Here is a 20,710-nt window from a genome sequence, read left to right on the forward strand (position 1 = left end):
GTGGGATCTTCCCGGACCGGGGCACGAACCTGTGTCCCCTGCATCGGCAGGCGGACTCTCAACCACTGCGCCACCAGGGAGGGAAGCCTCGGATCTGTGAGTTTTTAATACATATTCTAAGATTTACCATTTTGACACTTTTTAAAAGTCATCAGCTTTCTACTGTTTTAATGTAAGATAATATGAACAAAAACCTTCTTTTCTGGTCCCAGGATTTCACCTGGCTTTAAACTCAGGAATCAAGTTAAGGGGCCAGATTTAACTCTCATTTTTACTACCTTTCAGAGATATTTTTGAAAAGTGAATTATATATGACTTCTTCAGAAGTGAAATTTTTTACTCCAAGAATTCTATGTAACTGCTACAGATTTCCATTCTGATAGCCTCTGAGCCTTCATATGTTATTTTTTGATGCCTTCCCCCCTAGTGTGTTTCTATCACCTTGTGGAGACCCCAGATGGAGTCACCATTTGGAATGACAAATAATCACTGGATCCACCTGTTTTCACCTTTCCCAGATGCTCTGGGTGAGAAGGTGAAAGGGTGATGTGTTACATTAACTATGTGCAAAATGTCTGACACTTCCTACAACAGCATGCATCACATTTATATTCTTATTTTTGGTCTACAGTAGAAAATAGTGTCATCGCCAAAGGCATCCCAAGGAAAGTCACATTTTGTAAGATCTGTTTTTTGTACTTAAATCCATTCTCCTGTTATAGTAATTGCACAGTATTCACTGCTTCATCTCTGTATTGGAGATCTGCTTTCTTGTAACACTGCCTGATTTCATGTAGCATTGGTTATGGACTTGCATTCCTCTCTTTAGAGGGAACCATTTTTAAAACCCTTCCTAATTCTAGCTTGGCAATGTAGATGTCTTAACAGTTTTGATAATAAAAAAAAATAACGTGTAATTCGCGTTTACCGAAGTATTCCTTTTACTTTTTCTCAGAAGATCCCCAAATCAGTTAGCTCATTCACTGACACATTCATTCAACATATACGCACTGAGGCACTTTGACATACAAAGATATGTTTTTAGTCTCTGCCCCCAGTTCCTAACACAGAGCTCTTAAATCCCCTGGAATTTAGAATTGTCTTGTGTTCTAATGAGGCCACTCTTGGTGGGCTCCTGGATAACTTCAGGAAGGGAGCTGGTCACCAGAAAGACCAAGCCATGATTAGAAGCTTAGAACTTTCAGTCCTACCACCTTATCCTCTAGAGTGGGGAGGGGTTGGAAATTGAGTTAATAATCGATTTTGACTATGTGATAAAGCCTCCATAAAAATCCCTACACTGTGGGGTTAAGAAAGCTTCCATATTGATGAATACATCCACATTTCAGGAGGGTGGTACACCCCCAACTCCACAAGGACAAAAGCGTCTGCACTCAGAACCCTTCTGGCCCTCACTCTGTGTAACTCTTCATCTGGCTGTTCATCTGTATCTTTTAACATATCCTTTATAATAAATGGGTAAATGTAAGTGTTTCCCTGAGTTCTATGAGCCACTACAGCAAATTACTGAACCTGAAGAGGGGGTTATAGGAACTCCCAATTTATAACCAGTTGGTCAGAAGTACAGGTGACAACCCTGGACATGACTGGTGTCTGAAGTGGGGGGCAATCTTGCAGGACTGAACCCTTAACCTGTGGGGTCTATGCTAACTCCAGGTAATTAATGTCATAATTGAATTGCAAGACACCCAGTTGGTGTCTGGAAAGTTGGAGAATTGGTTGGTATGGGAAAACCCCATGCACATTTGGTGTCAGAAGTGTTACGAGTAGATTATAGGTAAACAGGAGTTTTCTTTTAGGCACTTACTAGAGATCAATGATAAATAAGGTTGCCAATCTCATGGAGATGTAAGGAGATGGACATTAATCAAATAATTCAAGCAAATATAGACTTGTAACTGATGATGAGTATCATGATGAAGAAGGTAAAAGATGCTCTGAGAGCCTATAATAGGGGAACTTGACCTATTTGGGGAAATCAGAGAAATCTTCCCTGAGGAAGGAGCTCTTCAGCTGAAATTTGAAGGATAAGTTCTAGATAACTATGTGAGTTGGGGAGGAAAGAGCATTCTAGGCCAAGACAATAGCACGTGCAAAGGTCCTGGGGCTGACAAAAAGCATAGAAGGTTTGCAGAATTTAAAGGAGACCTGTATGCCTGCTCCATAAATAGTATGGGGAAGTAAGGAATGAGATAAGACTGGACAGGCAGGGGTTGGACTGCATAGAGCCTTGAAGGTCATGGCAAGGAGTTTTGTCTTTATCTTAAGAAAGACCAATGGAGACCCATTGAAGGGTTTTAAGTAGGAGCCTGGTAAGATTATATTTCATTTTTAAAAGATCATTCTGATCGCCAAGAGTGGTGGTAGATATAGTTTTAATTTTCATTTCAGTCCTTCCCTACTCTGTGAAACACATGTCCCAGATTTGCAGCAAAATGGACTGATTCTTTTTCCTCTCCTGCTCCTCCTCTCCCGGCAGTGAGAGCACCGAGTCCTAACCACTGGAACACCAGGGAATTCCCATTATGCCTTGATTTTTAGAATATCTCCTGTCCCAAGTTGATGGAGATGAGAACACTCGTTGAGCTTTGGGTCAGGGTCAAGAATGTGCCAAATCTAGAGACAAGGGGCAGTCAACAGAGCCCACAGATGCATTCCATCCTGTGGAGTAAGGCCTAAAATCAAGGTCTAATATTACGTGCTGCCTTAACATCTGGTGAAATCAGGAAGGCCTAGTTTGGCTTAACTGCAAGTTTTTCTTCTTGGTCTGATTGAAAATGTCACCTAGTTAAACAACCTTCCTCATCAGATGGACCAGATGCAGTTTCTGCTGATCCCTGCATAGTGGATTTGCGTTCCCCACCAGGCCATGGAATTATCCAAAAGAGCCAAAGACATTCTCCTGTGGGAACCACAGGACACCTCACCCTCCGGATACTACAAAGCAAGCTTGCCTCCCACTGGCTCTGGTTGTTCATTCTGTTCCTAAATGCTACCCCCATGTGACCCTGCAGGGCGTGTGGTGTCCTTCTTCCCTGTGCTGTGAGTATATGTGACCAATGAACTGCTGTCAATTTCAGCTGTCCAGTGCTGGGTGTCATATGTTCAGCCATACCCATACCCCTAGGGTGGGAATCCCTCCCTTACCAATGCGGTGAAGAGGAGGTGATTAAGATACCCTTAGGGGCTTCCCTGGTGGCGCAGTGGTTGAGAGTCCACCTGCCGATGCAGGGGACACGGGTTCGTGCCCCGGTCCGGGAAGATCCCACATGCCGCGAAGCGGCTGGGCCCGTGAGCCATGGCCGATGAACCTGCGCGTCCGGAGCCTGTGCTCCGCAACGGGAGAGGCCACAACAGTGAGAGGCCCGCGTACCACCAAAAACAAAAAACAAAAATCAACAACAACAACAACAAAAAAAGATACCCTTAAAGCCAGTTGCCCTAAAAAATTAGAGGCTTGGCTTCTGCACAGTCACTGTCTGCACAAAGCCCTGTTTCTTAGAGCCCATGGGGAACTGGGACCACTACTCCCATTTATTCAAAGTAACCATTTGAGTGCACTGAGTGTGGTTACACTTTCTGCTACTTGTATGTTTCTCAACCCATACTCTAATCCAATGCAGTCATCATTCCAGGAATCCCTGAGGGTCCGCTGATTGAAATCCTTCTGCTTTCTCTCTTTTAAAAAAAATATTTATTTATTTGGCTGCATCAGGTCTTAGTTGCGGCACACGGGATCTTCGTTGTGGCACGTGGGATCTTTAGTTGCAGCATGCGGGATCTTTATTTGCGGCATGTGGGATCTAGTTCCCTGACCAAGGATCAAACCCGGGCCCCCTGCATTGGGAGTGTGGTTTCTTAGCCGCTGGACCACCAGGGGAGTCCCCCGCTTCTGCTCTCTTTTGAATAGATGTAGACATCACTATCTTCTTTCACTTTTACTGTGATCTTTCAGTTTCCTCTTTTCCAGTCCCAAGAGGGTTATGAATCATGTTTCCAAAACAGATGATGATCTGTGGAAAGGATTTTGCATTTCTAACTTCCTTAGTTCTTCTGAATGAATTAGGAGGGTCATATGTATGTGAGTCTTCAGGAATCAGAGGTGGAGGCCAACACTAGTCATTTTAATCAAATAATTACCATACTTGACAGGCTTGGATAAGAGCCTTAGGCAAGCCTTAGGCAAGGCTGTTGAGTATAGTAGGTTATGAGTTATTTTATTTCCCCAAGGAAACAAGAAGCTCCTCAAAGGCAATGGGCTTGGTTCTGTGTGCCTGCATGCCTATTCCAGCACACTAGTGCAGTGGGGAAGAGCTGGGACACTGGAAACTGACCACCTGGCTTCAAATCCTAGCCCGCCCACTAATTAGCAGAGAGGCCTCAGTTTACCCAATTCTTAGAAAACTTAGTTGTATCTTTGTATCCAAGGGTTGTATTAAATATGAAATGTTCTAAGAGTAAATGTATGTGAAGCACTTAGCACACTGCCTGGCACAGAGTAAGCGGTCAATAAATGTTAGGTATTATTGGACTTCCTTGGTGGTACAGTGGTTAAGGACCCACCTGCCAATGCAGGGGACACGAGTTTGAGCCCTGGTCCGGGAAGATCCCACATGCCGTGGAGCAACTAAGTCTGTGCGCCACAACTACTGAGCCCGTGTGCTGCAACTACTGAAGCCCATGAACCTAGAGCCCATGCTCCGCGACAAGAGAAGCCACTGCAGTGAGAAGTCCGCACACTGCAACAAAAAGTAGCCCCTGCTTGGCACAACTAGAGAAAGCCTGTGCGCAGCAATGAAGCCCAACGCAGCCAAAAATAAATTTAAAAAAAAAAGTTAGGTATTATTGTTATTTAAAGTGTTAACCATGTCTAACGATGCTGGCTATTATTGTTATTTGGACAGTGCCCAAGCATCACTCCTAAGCTCTAGGCCCATATATTTAACCATGTGTGGATGAATATTCTACTTAAATAGTTTAGAGGCAACTCAAATAAGTACAGGGGAGAAATAACCATCTCTGCTTCCTCCACCCCCACCCACATGGGCTCTTCTGGAATTCCCAAGCTCGGTTAGTAGCACCACCTGCCATCAGCTCAGTTTCCCAAGTCAGAAATCCAAGGGACAGCCTCACAATCTCCCTTCTCTTTCTCCATTCCATCCAATCTCACCAATTCATTCAGCAAACATTTATTGAGCACCCTGACTGGGTAGGTGCCAGGATAAACAAATGAACCAGAGAGGTTGTCCTGGAGGTTAGGTGAAGTGCAGAAGATGGGCAAGCAATGTGTAAAGGGATGAGTTGAGCACAGCCTGGGATAAAGGGTCTGAAAGAAATAAGCAGTGCGCTGTGCTAAAAACAATGGAGTTATTTCTGACAGGGGTCAGGGATGGCCTCTCCAAGGAAGTGACATTTAAACTAGATCTGAATGTCAAGAAGGAACTGACCATGACGAGTTGGAGGCAGGACATTTCAGGCAGAGGGACGGCAAGCACAAAGCACTGAAGTGGGAAAGAAATGAGTGTGTTCAAAGAACTGTCAGATGGCCAGTGTGACTGGGACATTTACAACAAGGTCTCTGGACCTTCTAGTCTAGCCAGGAGGGACATAAGCTTACTTCTTACTGCTTCATAAACGATGTGGTCCCATCTCAGTGAGACAGAAGCTCAAAGAAAGGCAAAATAAAATCCATACAGACAAGAGTAGTCACAGGGGGCTTTATGAAGCTTGTGACACATGAGCTGGCCCTCCTAGATGAAGAGACTGGAAACATTCAGTGGGATGAGAAAAGGTATTCCCAACAGGACTAGTGGCCCCAGCCAGGTCCAGAGAAATGAGTATGGTATGTGCTAAGACTACAAGTAGACTTGACTGGCTCCCCAGATTGGGAAGAAAGTGGATGAAAGTTAAATAGAGGCTGATTTGGGAAAATCTTTTTTTTTTTTTTTTAAGGGCTGAGATGTTTGGACCAATTGCAAAGTTAAGGTGGAGCCATTCTTGGGTTGACAGGAGATGTGAGGAAAGCAGTGACTTAAGAACATCCTTCAGACATCCATGAGGATGTTGGGTGAAGGGGGAAACCCTGGGAAGGGAGATTACTTTTAGAAGTCTGCTGGAATCATATAAGAGTGACTCAAAAAGCAACCTAGACTACGAATTGGGTGGTGGTAATAGAAAGAACAGAATCTGAGTAAGAATTTGAAAAATTCCTTTAAATCCAACACTAGAGTGTCGGTTAAATAAATTATGGTAGATAGCTAGTGGGAAGCAGCCGCATGGCACAGGGATATCGGCTCAGTGCTTTGTGACCGACCGCCTGGATGGGTGGGATAGGGACGGTGGGAGGGAGGGAGACGCAAGAGGGAAGAGATATGGGAACATATGTATATGTATAACTGATTCACTTTGTTATAAAGCAGAAACTAACACATCATTGTAAAGCAATTATACCCCAATAAAGATGTTAAAAAAATAAAAATAAATTATGGTACACTCATGTAATAGCACTATATGCAGCTATTTAAAATGATGCCATAGAAGGATAGCAAATGACACTGAAAGGTGTTCAAGGCAGAACACAATCTGCAGGACATTTCTTACTTAAGGGAGATGTGAGTCTTCAATTAGGGTTCACTTTTTTCTTGCAAAGGTATTTATTAAAAGCCTTTAACCCTGAATGCAAGTTTAAGGAGATAAGACTCACCTCAATCCTCACTGAAATATGTCACAGATAATAACAAATTCAGAGATATCAGAAAAGGTCAAATGATGTTTTCCTGAAATCCAGAAATCAAGCTTAAAAACCATCTTTTGTGTTCCCCTCTACCATGATTTGTTTTGGGTCAGTCAGTCAAGAGTTGGCATATATGGACTTCCCTGGTGGTGCAATGGTTAGGAATCTGCCTGCCAATGCAGGGGACATGGGTTTAAGCCCTGGTCTGGGAAGATCCCACATGTCGTGGAGCAACTAAGCCCATGTGCCACAACTACTGAGCCTGCGCTCTAGAGCCCATGTACCACAACTACTGAGCCTGTGCTCTAGAGCCCACAAGCCACAACTACTGAGCCCATGAGCCACAACTACTGAAGCCTGTGCACCTAGAACCTGTGCTCTGCAACAAGAAAAGCCACCTCAATGAGAAGCCCGTGCACTGCAACGAAGAGTAGCCCCTGCTCGCCGCAACTAGAGAAAGCCCGCGCACAGCAACGAAGACCCAACACAGCCAAAAATAAATTAATTAATAAATAAATAAATTTATTTTTTTTAAAAAAAGAGTTGGCATATGGCTGGCTCTACCCCTCCTGTAGGTTCAGTCTTGCTCCCGCCACCACCAAATGCTTATGTTGAAGTTCTAACCCCCATTATCCCAGAAAATGACTGTATTTGGAGATGTAGCCTTTAATGAGGTAATTAAGGTAAAATGAGATCATATGGGTAGCTCCTAATCCAATCTGATTGGTGTCCTGATAAGAAGAGGTGATTAGGACACAGGCACAGAGGGAAGATCATGTGAAGATACAGGGAGAAGATGGCTGTCTGTAAGACAAAGAGAGAAGCCTTAGAAGAAACCAACTCTGCTGACACCTTGATCTTGTACGTCAAATTTCTGCTCTTTAAGCCACCCAGTCTCTGGTGCTTTATTATGGCAGCTATAACAAATACTTCGATTCTCTCTTTTTAATTGTGACAAATATATTTTAAATACAAAATCTAATGCTTGGGTTCCTCATGTATTTAATTTTCTCAAATACTTAAATGCAAAATTACTATATGATCCAGCTATTCCACTCCTAGGTATATACCCAAAAGAATTAAAGGCAAGGACTCAGATACATACTGGTACACAAATGATCATAGCAGTATTATTGACAATAGCCAAAAGGTGGAAACAACCCAAGTGCCCATGAAGAGATGAATGAATAAACAAAATGGGTTATATACATACAATGGAATATTATTTGGCCATAAAAAGGAATGAAGTACTGACACATGCTACAACACGGATGAACCTTGAAAACATTATGCTAAGTGAAGTAAGCCAGACACAAAAGGCCACATACTATATGACTCCGTTGATATGAAATATCCAGAACAGGCAAATCCATAGAAATAGAAAGTAGAATAAAGGTCACCAGGGGCTGGGGGGGAGAAGAAAATGAAGAGTTAGTGTTTAACGAGCACAAAGCTGCTGCTGATGAAAAAATTCTGGAAATGGGTAACCGCCATGGTTGTACAACACTGTGAATGTGCTTAATGCCACTAAATTGTACACTTAAAAATAGTTAAATTTATGTTATGTATATTTACCACAATTTTTTAAATTAACAAAAGCAAAAACCAATGCTTAGGCAACTGTGGGATTTTTATATTTTGTGGAAATTTCCTTATATCATTAAAATATATATACTTTTTTGCAGTCTAGACTCTCTTAGTCTGAGTCTCAATTGGAGGCTTGGTGATGGCTTGCTGTTCATACTTTTTTGTTTCTTCCAACCACATATAAATGTGTCTTGTAAGAAAATATTCCAGTGGAGATCCCCAGCTTGGCCAGCAAGCCAGGAGAACAATATTTGTGAGGATATGCAAAGAAGAAGGGATAAACCAGTGGTTGGTGGATATAAATCTTACCTTTGGCTTTCTTCGGATGGAATTGGAGGCACTGATCTTGCCTGAGGCATTGACTTTGCCATCCACCATCAGGGAAGAAATTTCTGCCTTTCTGATGGGAATAAATCTGCCTTCAGCAGATAAAGCACTAAAAGACTACGTTCCCAAAGGCACTTGCTGATGCGTGTGTGGAGCCAGGCTCACAGGCAGGGAGGCATCACGTGTACACTGTGCCCACTCACGGTTTGAGGACTGCCTGGCGCAGTATCTGGATTCAGCTTTGCTTGCTCAGGGTACAGCCACATTAGCTCCCGTGCTGCTGGGAGAGCAGAGTGGCTTCGCCTCCCAGGTGGGTGAGGTGAGAAAACCCACATGCAGCCAGGCAGTACCGATGGGTAATTACTGTGAGTATCTTTGTGATGCGGAGGTTTTCTGAATGTGCCACAGAGGCCTTATCAAAAAAGTGCTGGGACAGGTCACCCTGGAAATGGGACAGTAGTGCCCAGGAGAATATAAGGCGGGCTGAAGTGGCTGCCTCATAGAAACAGGTCCAAATGTTGAAGTGAAGCAGAGAGGGGTAAAATGAGAGCAGAATATTTGAGGAAAGGAAGAAGTCCCTGTGGGAAACTCATTTTGAATAAACTCTATCTGCAAAACTCTAGATTTACAAAATAAGTAAATAGGATGGGTGAGCATGATATTTGTTTATAAGATTCCTTTCAGTAACAATTCAATGAAATTAAATGAAAGTGGAGTCCTCCCTTTTAAGAGCTTATCTGTCAGAGAGGCGGCGGCGGGGGGGGGATGTCCAAAGCCTGGGTTCTGACTAACGGTGAGACCCTTTTAAACCTCATCTTAGTTTTCTTATTTGCAAAAGGAAAGGACTGGGATAAATATGATCTCTAAGGTACTTTTAATCTCAAAGTGTTTCCCCCATCGTATAAAATGCAATCAGTTTGTACTTGACATCAGGCTTACATAAAGTTCATAGCACATCACCTGGTAAGTGTGGTCAATGAATTTACTGTGTTGGTTAAAATCAAAAGTCCATATGATTGCCTCTGAGGCCCTACTTGATCTGGCCCCTGACTACCTCTCAGGATCTTACCTCACCTCACTCTCCTCCTTGCCCACTATGTTCCAGGTCTTCTTTCTATTCCTGGAACACACCAAGCTCATTCCTACATCAGGGCCTTTGCACTTGCTGTCCACTGTGCCTGGGATCCTTTCCCCCCAGATTTTCAGAGAGTTGGCTCTTTCCTGACATTCATATCTCAGTTCAAAAGTACTTCCTTCGAGAGGGCCTCCCTCAAGCTAATAGATATACAGAGAATTCAACACCCACTAAGAATGCATGCTCTTTTAGGGTGCACATGGAACATTTGCAAAACAGACATGCATGTATCTCCTTCAATATATTCCCAATGAACAATATGATATAGATCAGGTTCTCCAACTGCATTTTAATGAAATTTGAAATTAATTTTGAAAAGATAAATTTTTAGGGAATTCCCTGGCAGTCCAGTGGTTAGGACTCTGCCCTTCCACTGCTGAGGGCCCCGGTTCAATCCCTGGTGGAGGAACTAAGATCCCACAAGCTGCGTGGCATGGCCAAAATAAAAATAAATAAATAAAACTCTTCTAAAAAATAAGGTTTATTTTTAAAAAAAGATAAATTTTTAAATATTTGGAAACCAAATAAAATATTGCTAAATGACTCTTGGAAATATTTAAAACTGGATGATAGTGAAAACACCACACGTCAAAATTGGTGGGACACAGTGAAAGCACTATTTTAAAAGGAAATTTATAGCTTTATATACATTTATCAGGAAACAAGAAAGGTTAAGAAAGACATGAGGCTAAGCATTCAACTCAAATACTAGAAAAGAAGCAAATGAAAGAAACAAGAAAGAAATAACTATTAGGACAGAAATCAACAAAATATAAACAACTGAGATGACTAACAAAACTAAAAGCTGATTCTATGCAAAGATTAATATGATAAAAGTCTTGGACTTCCCTGGCGGTCCAGTGGTTAAGACTCTGCACTTCCACTGCAGGGGGCACAGGTTCGATCCCTGGTGGGGGCACTAAGAAACTAAGCTCTCTGCATGCTGCTCGGCACCTCCAAAAAAGAAAAAAAATTTCCCTCCACGTTTGGACTTCCCTGCTGGCACAGTGGTTAAGAATCCGCCTGCCAATGCAGGGGACACAGGTTCGATCCTTGGTCCAGGAAGATCCCACATGCCGTGGAGCAACTAAGCCCGTGCGCCACAACTACAGAGCCTGTGATCTAGAGCTCGCAAGCCACAACTACTGAAGCCCGCGCGCCTAGAGCCCGTGCTCCGCAATAAGAGAAGCCACCGCAATGAGAAGCCCGCACACCACAATGAAGAGTAGCCCCTGCTCGCCGCAACTAGAGAAAGCCCACCCGCAGCAATGAAGACCAAACACAGCCAGGGGAAAAAAAAAAAAAAAAAAAAAAACCCTGGAGGGTACTGGGTTATCGGGTAAACTTCTAACTACAGTTCAAATGTTTCTAGGAAACTGAACTAATTGTTCCAATGGATGATGGAAAACATAGCAAGATATCAAGAAATCCAAAGCAATATGGGTGAAGTCTTATTTAGCATCCTGCAGTACACTGCCAAACATGATTTTAAATCTCAAGCATGGTATTCAAGTGGAGAATAAATGAGTGTTTCCTTGCTGTAAATAAATAAATAAATAAATAAATAAAAAGAATCTTATGCTTATAGTGTTTCTATGGAGTTAGTAATTATATTCGTTTCCTATTGATGCTGTAACAAACTATGACAAATTCAGTGGCTTAAGAAAACACAAATATGTTATTTTACAGTTCTGGAGATCAGAAATCCAAAATGGGTCTAATGGGCCCAAATCAAGGTGTTGGCAGGCTGCGTTCCTTCAGGAGGCGCTGGGGGGAATCTATTTCTTGCCTTTTCAAAACCTATTAAAAATTGGCTCAAGAAATGAATCACAGACTTAAATATAAAATGTAAAACTATAAACTTTTTAGAAGAAAATGGAGAATATCTTCAGGATCTAGGACTATGCAAAGAATTAATAGACTTGACACTAAAAGTACAATCCATAAAAGAAAAAGAAAAAATAGGGCTTCCCTGGTGGCGCAGTGGTTGAGAGTCCACCTGCCGATGCAGGGGACATGGGTTCGTGCCCCGGTCCGGGAAGATCCCACATGCCGCGAAGCGGCTGGGCCCGTGAGCCATGGCCGCTGAGCCTGCGCGTCCGGAGCCTGTGCTCCGCAACGGGAGAGGCCACAACAGTGAGAGGCCCGCGTACCGCAAAAAAAAAAAAAAAAAAAAAAAATCAGTCCTCTTCAAAATTAAAAATGTTTGCTCTGCAAAAGACCACATTAAGAAGATGAAAAGTCAAGATATGGACTGGAAGAAAATATTTACAAACCACATATTTGATGAAAAATAGGATCTAGAATATATTAAAACCTGTCAAAACTAAATAGTAAAAATCAAATAACCCAATTAGAAAATGAGAATTCACTGCAGAGGATACATAGATGACAAATATGCACGCACAAAAATACGCAACATCATTAATCTTTATGGAAATGCAAGTTAAAATCACAAGGAGATACAACTACACATTTATCAAAATGGCTAAAATAAAAAATAGTGACAACACCAAATGCTGATGAGGATGCAAAGAAACTGGATCACACACTTTGTTGGTGGGAATGTAAAATGTTACAGCTACTCTGGAAAATAGTTTGGCAGTTTCTTAAAACACTAAATGTGCAACTACCATATAACCTGGCAACTGCAATCTTGGGGATTTAACTCTGAGAGATGAAAACTTATGTTCACACTAAAAACCTGTGTACAAATATTCATAATAGTTTTATTTTATAATAATAGTTTTATAATAGTTTTATTTGTAATAGCCCCAAACTGGAAACAACCCAGATGTCTTTCAGTTGGTGAGTGGTTAAACAAACTGGTACATACATTGCATGTAGTTAATAGTGTGTGGTATTAGTGGAGGGGTAGATTAATAGGACAGGATAGCATGTGATACTATGCAGTAAAAAAAAGGGGGAACAAATTATTGATATAGGCAACAATGTAGATGAACCTTTAGGTAGTTATTCTGGATGAAAAGAAGCCAATCCCAATAGGTTCCATACTGTATAATTCCATTTATATAACATTCTTGAGATGACAAAATTTTGGAAATGGAGAACAGGTGAGTGATTGCTGGGAATCGGGCCAAGGGAGATGGAGAGGGTTGGGTGTGGCTATAAAAGGGCAAGAAGAGGGATCCTTGTGGTGATGGAGCTGTACTCTATCCTGGCTGTACCAATGTTGATATCCTGGTTGTGACAATGTATCATAGTTTTGTAAGATATTACTGTTGGAGGAAACTGGTAATAGAGAATTACTGGTATAGAAAATCTGGTATAGAGAATTTCTCTGTATTATTTCTTACAACTGTGAGTCTACAATTATCTCATATTAAAATATCTAATTTAAAATAATCAAATAAAAAAAAGAAAACACAAATCTATTATTTTACAGTTCTGGAGATCAGAAATCCAAAATGGGTCTAATGGGCCAAAATCAAGGTGTTGGCAGGCTGTGTTCCTTCAGGAGGCACTGGGGGGAATCCATTTCTTGCCTTTTCCAGAAAGCTTCATTGTTTGGCTCATGGCCTCCAACTAGCAATCTCATCACTCTCACCTGTGCTTCTGTTGTCACAGACCTTTTCTGACTCTGATCTTCAGCCCCTCTTCCATTTTTTAAGAACCCTTGTGATTAAACTCACCTGGATAATTCAGGATACTCTTCCCGTCTTAAAATCCTTAACTTAATCACATCTGCAAAGTCCCTTTTGCCATATAACGTTAATACAGTCACAGGTTGCAGGGATTAGAACACTGATATCCTCAGGGGGATCATTATCCTGCCCCCCCACCCACAGTAATTAAGACACCATCTGGGAAAGTTATCAGATTTGACACTAATGGGACTGTATCTTCATGTCCTATTTTCCTGAGTCTGTTGGGTAATCCTTCCAAATAATTAGGTATCTAATAGTTTCCAAGTAAATTTGAGAAGATATTACATCATATGCTAATGTCGGGGAACATGATGAAATGTATGGGGGTTCCAATAACTAGCATCTCCACAAGCATGACTTCTCCCATTTCAAGGTGACCCCCACAATCCTCATTATCCCTTAAACTTACATAACATACCAAGCAATGGAACCATAAAAACAGTCCCACATAATATTACACAATGATTTAGTGGACAAAATGATTTCACAGCATTTTAAAGCTACATAATGAAATATTTAAGAGCAAAGATTCTGGAATCAGACAGACATGGACTCAAATCCTGACTGAACCCATTGCATGATCGAAGTCTCAGTTTTACTCCTCAGTGCCCACCTAGGTTCACATGAGACCAAGTGAAAGGAAGCCTATAAAGCTTTTAGCAGCATATTATTAGCTGTTGTTATTAATATCATAAAGGCGATATCATATTTGACACAATAACATCGATCCCCATTTTACATATAAAGAAACATACTCCCGGGCTTCCCTGGTGGCACAGTGGTTAAGAATCCGCCTGCCAATGCAGGGGACACGGGTGCGAGCCCTGGTCCGGGAAGATCCCACATGCCGCGGAGCAACTAAGCCCATGCACCACAACTACTGAAGCCCGCGTGCCTAGAGCCTGTGCTCTGCATCAAGAGAAGCCATCGCAATGAGAAGCCCGTGCACCACAACGAAGAGTAGGCCCCACTCACCACAACTAGAGAAAGCCTGTGCGCAGCAACAAAAGACCCAACGCAGCCTAAATAAATAACTAAATAATAAAATAAATTTGTATAAAAAAAAGAAACATACTCCCCAAAAGTAAATAGCTCATCTAAGGATGCATAACTAGTAAATAATCATATATATCCCAGTGTCTGGCACATACTGTATCCACTCCTGAATACCTTTGTTTTCAGTAATATCAGATACAACCCCCGCAAGTCGACCTCACAACTGCTCCATCACCTCTTGTATTCACAGCTTTTTTCCTATCCATCTTCTATTCTCTGTTGCCTACCAAAGGATGTGGTCTCTGAGGACTTTATACTACCCTGAAACCAAATGTCAAATGTGCTGAGATTTTAAGACACAGTTTCAGAAACAGGACCAGCTCATCTGCAAGAATATCAAACTTCCCATTTTCTCCATTTTGATAAGCTATAATTCCCCCCACCCACTGAATAGGAGGAAACATTTGCAGATCATATATCTGATAAGGAATTTCAGCTGCAATATATAAAGAACACTTACAACTTAAAATAGACAAATAACCCAATTAAGAAATGGGCACTTCCCTGGTGGTGCAGTGGTTGAGAGTCCTCCTGCCAATGCAGGGGACACGGGTTCGTGCCCCGGTCCGGGAAGATCCCACATGCCACGGAGCGGCTGGGCCTGTGAGCCATGGCCACTGAGCCTGTGCGTCCGGAGCCTGTGCTCCGCAACGGGAGAGGCCACAACAGTGAGAGGCCCGCGTACTGCAAAAGAAAAAAAAAAGAAATGGGCAAAGGATCTGAACAGACATTTCTCCAAAGATGTACAAATGGCCTATAAGCACCTGTAAAGCTCAAGATTAATCATTATGAAAATGCAAACTAAACATTTATATATATACACATTTACATATACATATACATATTTGAGTGCAGGCCAATTATATTTCATATTAATTTCTTTCAGGGCTCCTAACGGGATATTAGAAAATATTTCTTTTTAAAGGGACTTTGAGTCTGATAGGTTGAGACCCGCTGATCTAGCAGATATGGTCAACATACGGCCTATTAGATATGGAACATACGGCTATGTTCCACACCAACTTTAGCCTCAAGAACTCCATGGGGAAAGCAACAGTAAAATTATAAAGTGATTTATTCCTCACTTCTGCTACCAGCTTGTTCTTTATTTAGGGAATGTGCTGTTTCTGGAGATATATAATTACACATTTGGAGCACATGCATCTGTCATTATGTTATACAATGACAGATTTTACAATGTCTACGTGCCAGATAAGTGAATCTTACATCTATAAATGCCTGAAAGTTAATTTAAACGTCTTTTTCATTGAAGCATACAGCTTCATCTGACTGGCCTTTTGCATCTCGAGGCCATTGTAATGACCATGCTATAACCAAACCACGCTCTAATATGCACTGAGGTCAACCACTGCTGGCCTCGCAACTAAATGGTAACAGACTGATGAGCTTTTTGCAGTTCTTTTGGAGCTTTTTATAGGAACTTATTTCTTTTTATGGACTATTAATCTATTTATTGCTGCTCTTAGCATTGATGGCCTCAAGCAGTGCCTCCCATCTCTAATTTGCTGCATTCATACAAACATTTGTTTTAACGCCCACATTACCAGTGACAGTACATTTTTCATCTCTTGGAACCTAGCGCTATAGCCAAAGCCTTTTCAATCCCAACTTTCAAAAGCCTTCTAGCTTAAGAAAAAAAAACGAACATTTATTATAAGCTTATGGGGGTACCTTAAGGGCAAAAGTGAACCAAGGAGGCAGAACCAGGAAGTAGAAACTCAGCAGAAACCAAAGAGGCCATTTTCTTAGTATTGCTCACCTCTGCTCCCTTTGCCTGTCCAGTTCTTTTCTTTTGCTTCTGTAAACTCCCCTTCTTGGCTTCTCCATAAACATGAGTCTGCCACAAACCCTAAGGTTACATCAACTCAGTTCTGGTCACTTGCAGAGAACAGAGAGCTGCCTCTCTCCCAGTGCCAATCCCAGAGGAGAGAATCAGATTGGCCCTTTTGGGTTAGGTTTCCCTGTAGTCCGATTGATAAGGTCATCGGACCTTAGGATAAAAATGGCTGCTGGGGCCACCTCTGTGAGGAAGGGCAGTTTTTAGAGGAAGAATGTTGTGATAAACTGGCTTACCATGCATCAAAGGAAACGGACAATCCAGACTGTTGGAACTTTGTCTAAAATAAAAATAATTTCTGTGTGAGGGTCTGAGGTGCTCCCCTATGAAGAAAGAACATGAGGTTTGGCCCCATTATTATGTGGTAGGTACTTTTTATCTGAGGCCCTTGATTGTCTACTCCCTGTTTCTTTTTCTTTCTTCCTTTCTTTCTTTTCTTTCTTTCTTTTCTTCCTTCTTTCCTTCCTTCTTTCCTTCCTTATTTCCTTCCTTCTTTCCTTCCTTCCTTCCTTTCTTTCTTTTTTTAATTTGATATAATTCACATACCATAAAAGCCACCTGGGGCTTCCCTGGTGGCGCAGTGGTTGAGAGTCCGCCTGCCGATGCAGGGGACGCGGGTTCGTGCCCCGGTCCGGGAGGATCCCACATGCCGTGGAGCGGCTGGGCCCGTGAGCCATGGCCGCTGGGCCCGCGCGTCCGGAGCCTGTGCTCCACAACGGGAGTGGCCACAACAGTGAGAGGCCCGCGTACCGCAAAAAAAAAAAAAAAAAAAGCCACCTTTTTATTTTTTTAATTTTGTGTTTTTAAAATAATTTTATTTATTTTGGCTTGCCGGGTCTTAGTTGTGGCACACGGGATCTTCGTTGCGGCATGCAGCCTTCTTAGTTGGGCATGAGAACTCTTAGTTGCTGCATGCATACGGGATCTAGTTCCCCGACCAGGGATCAAACCTAGGCCCCCTGAATTGGGAGTGCAGAGTCTTACCCACTGGACCACCAGGGAAGTCCTACAACCTTTTTAAAATGTACAAATCAGTGACTTTTAGTAGATTCACAAGCGTTCTGCAACTATCACCATTATCTGTTTTCCAGTCCATTTTCATGATCCCAGATGGGAACCTCATACTCGGTAGCGATCACTCCCCATTATTTCTTTCCCCCAGTCCTAAGCAACCATGGATCAACTCTCTGTCTCTGTGGATTTGCCTATTCTGGGCATTTCATAAAAATAGAATCATACAATATGTAGCCTTTTGTACTTGGCTTCTTTCACTTAGCATAGTTTTCAAGGTTCATACACGTTGGCATGTGTCAGTGTTTCATTCCTTTTTATGGCTAAATATTCCATTGTATGGATAGACCACATTTTATTTATCCATTCATCAGTAGATGGACATTTAAATTACTTCCACTTTTGGGGTATAACGCTACTTATGAATAATGCTACTATGAACATTCATGTACAAGTTTTTACGTGAACGTATCTTTTAAAAATTTTTATTTATTTATTTATTTATGGCTGCGTTGGGTCTTTGTTGCTGCGGGCGGGCTTCCTCTAGTTGCGTTGAGCGGGGGCTACCCTTCGCTGTGGTGCACAGGCTTCTTATTGCAGTGGCTTCTCTTGTTGTGGAGCACGGGCTCTAGGAGCGAGGGCTTCAGTAGTTGTGGCACGTGGGCTCAGTAGTTGTGGCTTGCGGGCTCTACAGCACAGACTTAGTAGTTGTGGCACACGGGCTTAGTTGCTACGCAGCATGTGGGATCTTCCTGGACCAGGGCTTGAACCTGTGTCCCCTGCATTGGCAGGCGAATTCTTAACCACTGTGCCACCAGGGATGCCCCAAAATGTTTTGTTAAAGCAGCTGCACCATTTTACTTTCCCACCAGCAGTATATGAATACTCCAATTTCTCCAGCTTTGCCATCTTTTTGATGGTCGATTGTTTTGATTATACCCATGGTAGTGGGATGCAGTGGTATCTCACTGTGATTTTGATTTGCATTTCCCTAGTGACCAATGATATTCAACATCTTTTCATATCCTTATTCACCTTTTGTGTATCTGCTTTGTAGAAATGTCTGTTCAAACCTTTTGCCCATTTATCGTTGGGTTGTCATTTTACTGATGAGTTATAAGAGTTAAAGAACGTTTAACATTCTAGACCCTTCTCAGATATATGATTTTTCCCATTCTGTGGGTTGTCTTCTTTTTCTCAGTAGTGGCCTTTGATGCACAAAAGTTTTAAATTTTGATAAAGTCCAATTTATCTACTTTTTTTCTTTCGTCACCTGAACTTCAGGTGTCATATCTAAAAAACCACTGCCTAATTCAAGGTCACAAAGATTTACACTTATGTCTTCATATGACTCATAGTTTTAACTCTTGCATTTAGGTCTTTGATCCATTTTGAGTTAATTCTCATATATGGTAAGAGGTAGGGGTCCAACTTCATCATTTGCATGTGGATATCCAGTTGTTCCAGCACCATTTGTTGAAAAGACTATTCTTTCCTTGTTGAGCTGTCTTAACGTCTTTACTAAAAGCCTTGGTGTTTTTTTTTAAGCTAAATTCCCAGAGTTGCTCAATAGCTGACTACACTCAGCCAAGCATACAATACGCAACTGAATGTGATTAAGATTATGTGAAGGGCGACTGCGCAGCGTCGGCAGGGAGCGCGGGCTGCGAAGAGGCGGGCCGGGCCGAGCCGGGCGAGGGGGAACGCGGACCGGAAAGGCGGCGGCGGCAACCTGGGCCTCGCGGCTCAGCCGCGCATCGGAGCAGGCCTCCGCGGCGCGCGCCCCTCGCCGAGCCCGCCCCGGGCCGGCGAGCGCTGGTCACCGAGGCCCAGGCCGCCGCCGCGGCGCGTTCTTGAAATCATGAATCCTGTTTATAGCCCGGGTTCTTCTGCGGTTCCCTATGCAAATGCCAAAGAAATTGGATATCCAGCTGGTTTCCCCATGGGTTACGCAGCAGCTCCTGCCTATTCCCCCAACACGTACTCTGGAGCGAATCCTACCTTCCAAACAGGTTACACTCCTGGCACACCTTACAAAGTGTCCTGTTCCCCCACCAGCGGGGCGGTGCCACCGTACTCCTCCTCCCCAACCCCTACCAGACCGCTGGACACCCCTAGCGAAGTGCCTACCCCCAGCAGAGCGCGCACGCACAGCAAGGCACGTACTACCCCCAGCCCCTGTATGCAGCCCCGTCACGTCATCCACCACACCACAGTGGTGCAGCCCAACAGCATGCCAGCGACGGTGTCCCCTGCTCCCATCCCTCTGCCTAGAGGCAACGGGGTCACCATGGGCACGGTGGCGGGGACCACTATAGCCATGTCAGCGGCTACCTTGCTGACTGCCCGCCCACTCCCCAACTCCTGTCGCCCCCCACCCCATCACTGTGCCCACTTATCGGGCCCCAGGAACACCCACCTACAGCTATGTGGCCCCTCAGTGGTGATCACCCTGCAAACGTTTTCGGATGGAGCTGTGCAGTCACATCGTGGAGGTTCCACAGCTGGTGCTGCAGGCCTTGGGCCTCCAACCAGGACTTTGTTCTTAATGCTCTCGATACTTAGCTAAACACTACTAAGGCCGGCCCAGCAGGTCCCAGCGCCCTCAGTCTCCAACTGACTCTGTGGGTTGGTCTTAAAGCAAATCCTGTTTGGTGGGCTGCCAGGCAATTTTTTAGCTAACTGTAATGAAAAAAAGGGAGTATTAATCTATTCTGAATCATATCTAGCTGAATGCATGTTTAAAAAAAAACAACACAAAAACAAAGCTTGTTCCATCTACCTGCAGTGACTGATGCAGAACCATCATATGCAAAATCCAAAGGAATGGAAAAGTATTTTACAACTTGTATCATCAATGCACTCTTGTAATGTATGCAAAGTTTTAAAGTTATAAGTGTTAAAGTGAATTTCTTCATAGAGCATCTGAAATCTCTTTGATGATTCTTCAGCCTTTTGGTGTTGACGTGGGTTGCCAATTGGAAACATGGACTTCTACTTTCCACCCATCTGTTCCTTTTGCACGGACTGCACTGGGAGAGAGTTGCAGGGACAGGGAGAGTGTGGGGAGGCCACCGCTGCTTGGGGTGCAGCCAGGTTAATGGCTTTCTCTCCATTTAGGCTTGTGGGGTCAGTGTGATGTGGACGTCCTTAGGGATTACCATAAATCCAGTTAGGGACAAAAGGTGGTTTATGTATCAGCAAAGCAATGTTCTCTATCTAAATTTTCATTACAAATCTCTTACAGATAGAGATGATGCTTTCTATATGTTTAATGGAAAAGTCCTATGTAGAGCGAAATTATTTTCCTGGGA

General features: G+C 43.0%; 1 pseudogene; it reads left to right on the forward strand.

The window, feature by feature from the left end:
- The first annotated feature begins 19,191 nt into the window (after positions 1-19,191).
- Positions 19,192-19,843, forward strand: LOC115855261 (myelin-associated neurite-outgrowth inhibitor-like; annotated as a pseudogene).
- Positions 19,844-20,710: the final 867 nt, after the last annotated feature.

The sequence above is a fragment of the Globicephala melas genome, chromosome 13 (genome assembly GCF_963455315.2).
Source record: "Globicephala melas chromosome 13, mGloMel1.2, whole genome shotgun sequence".
NCBI lineage: Eukaryota > Metazoa > Chordata > Mammalia > Artiodactyla > Delphinidae > Globicephala > Globicephala melas.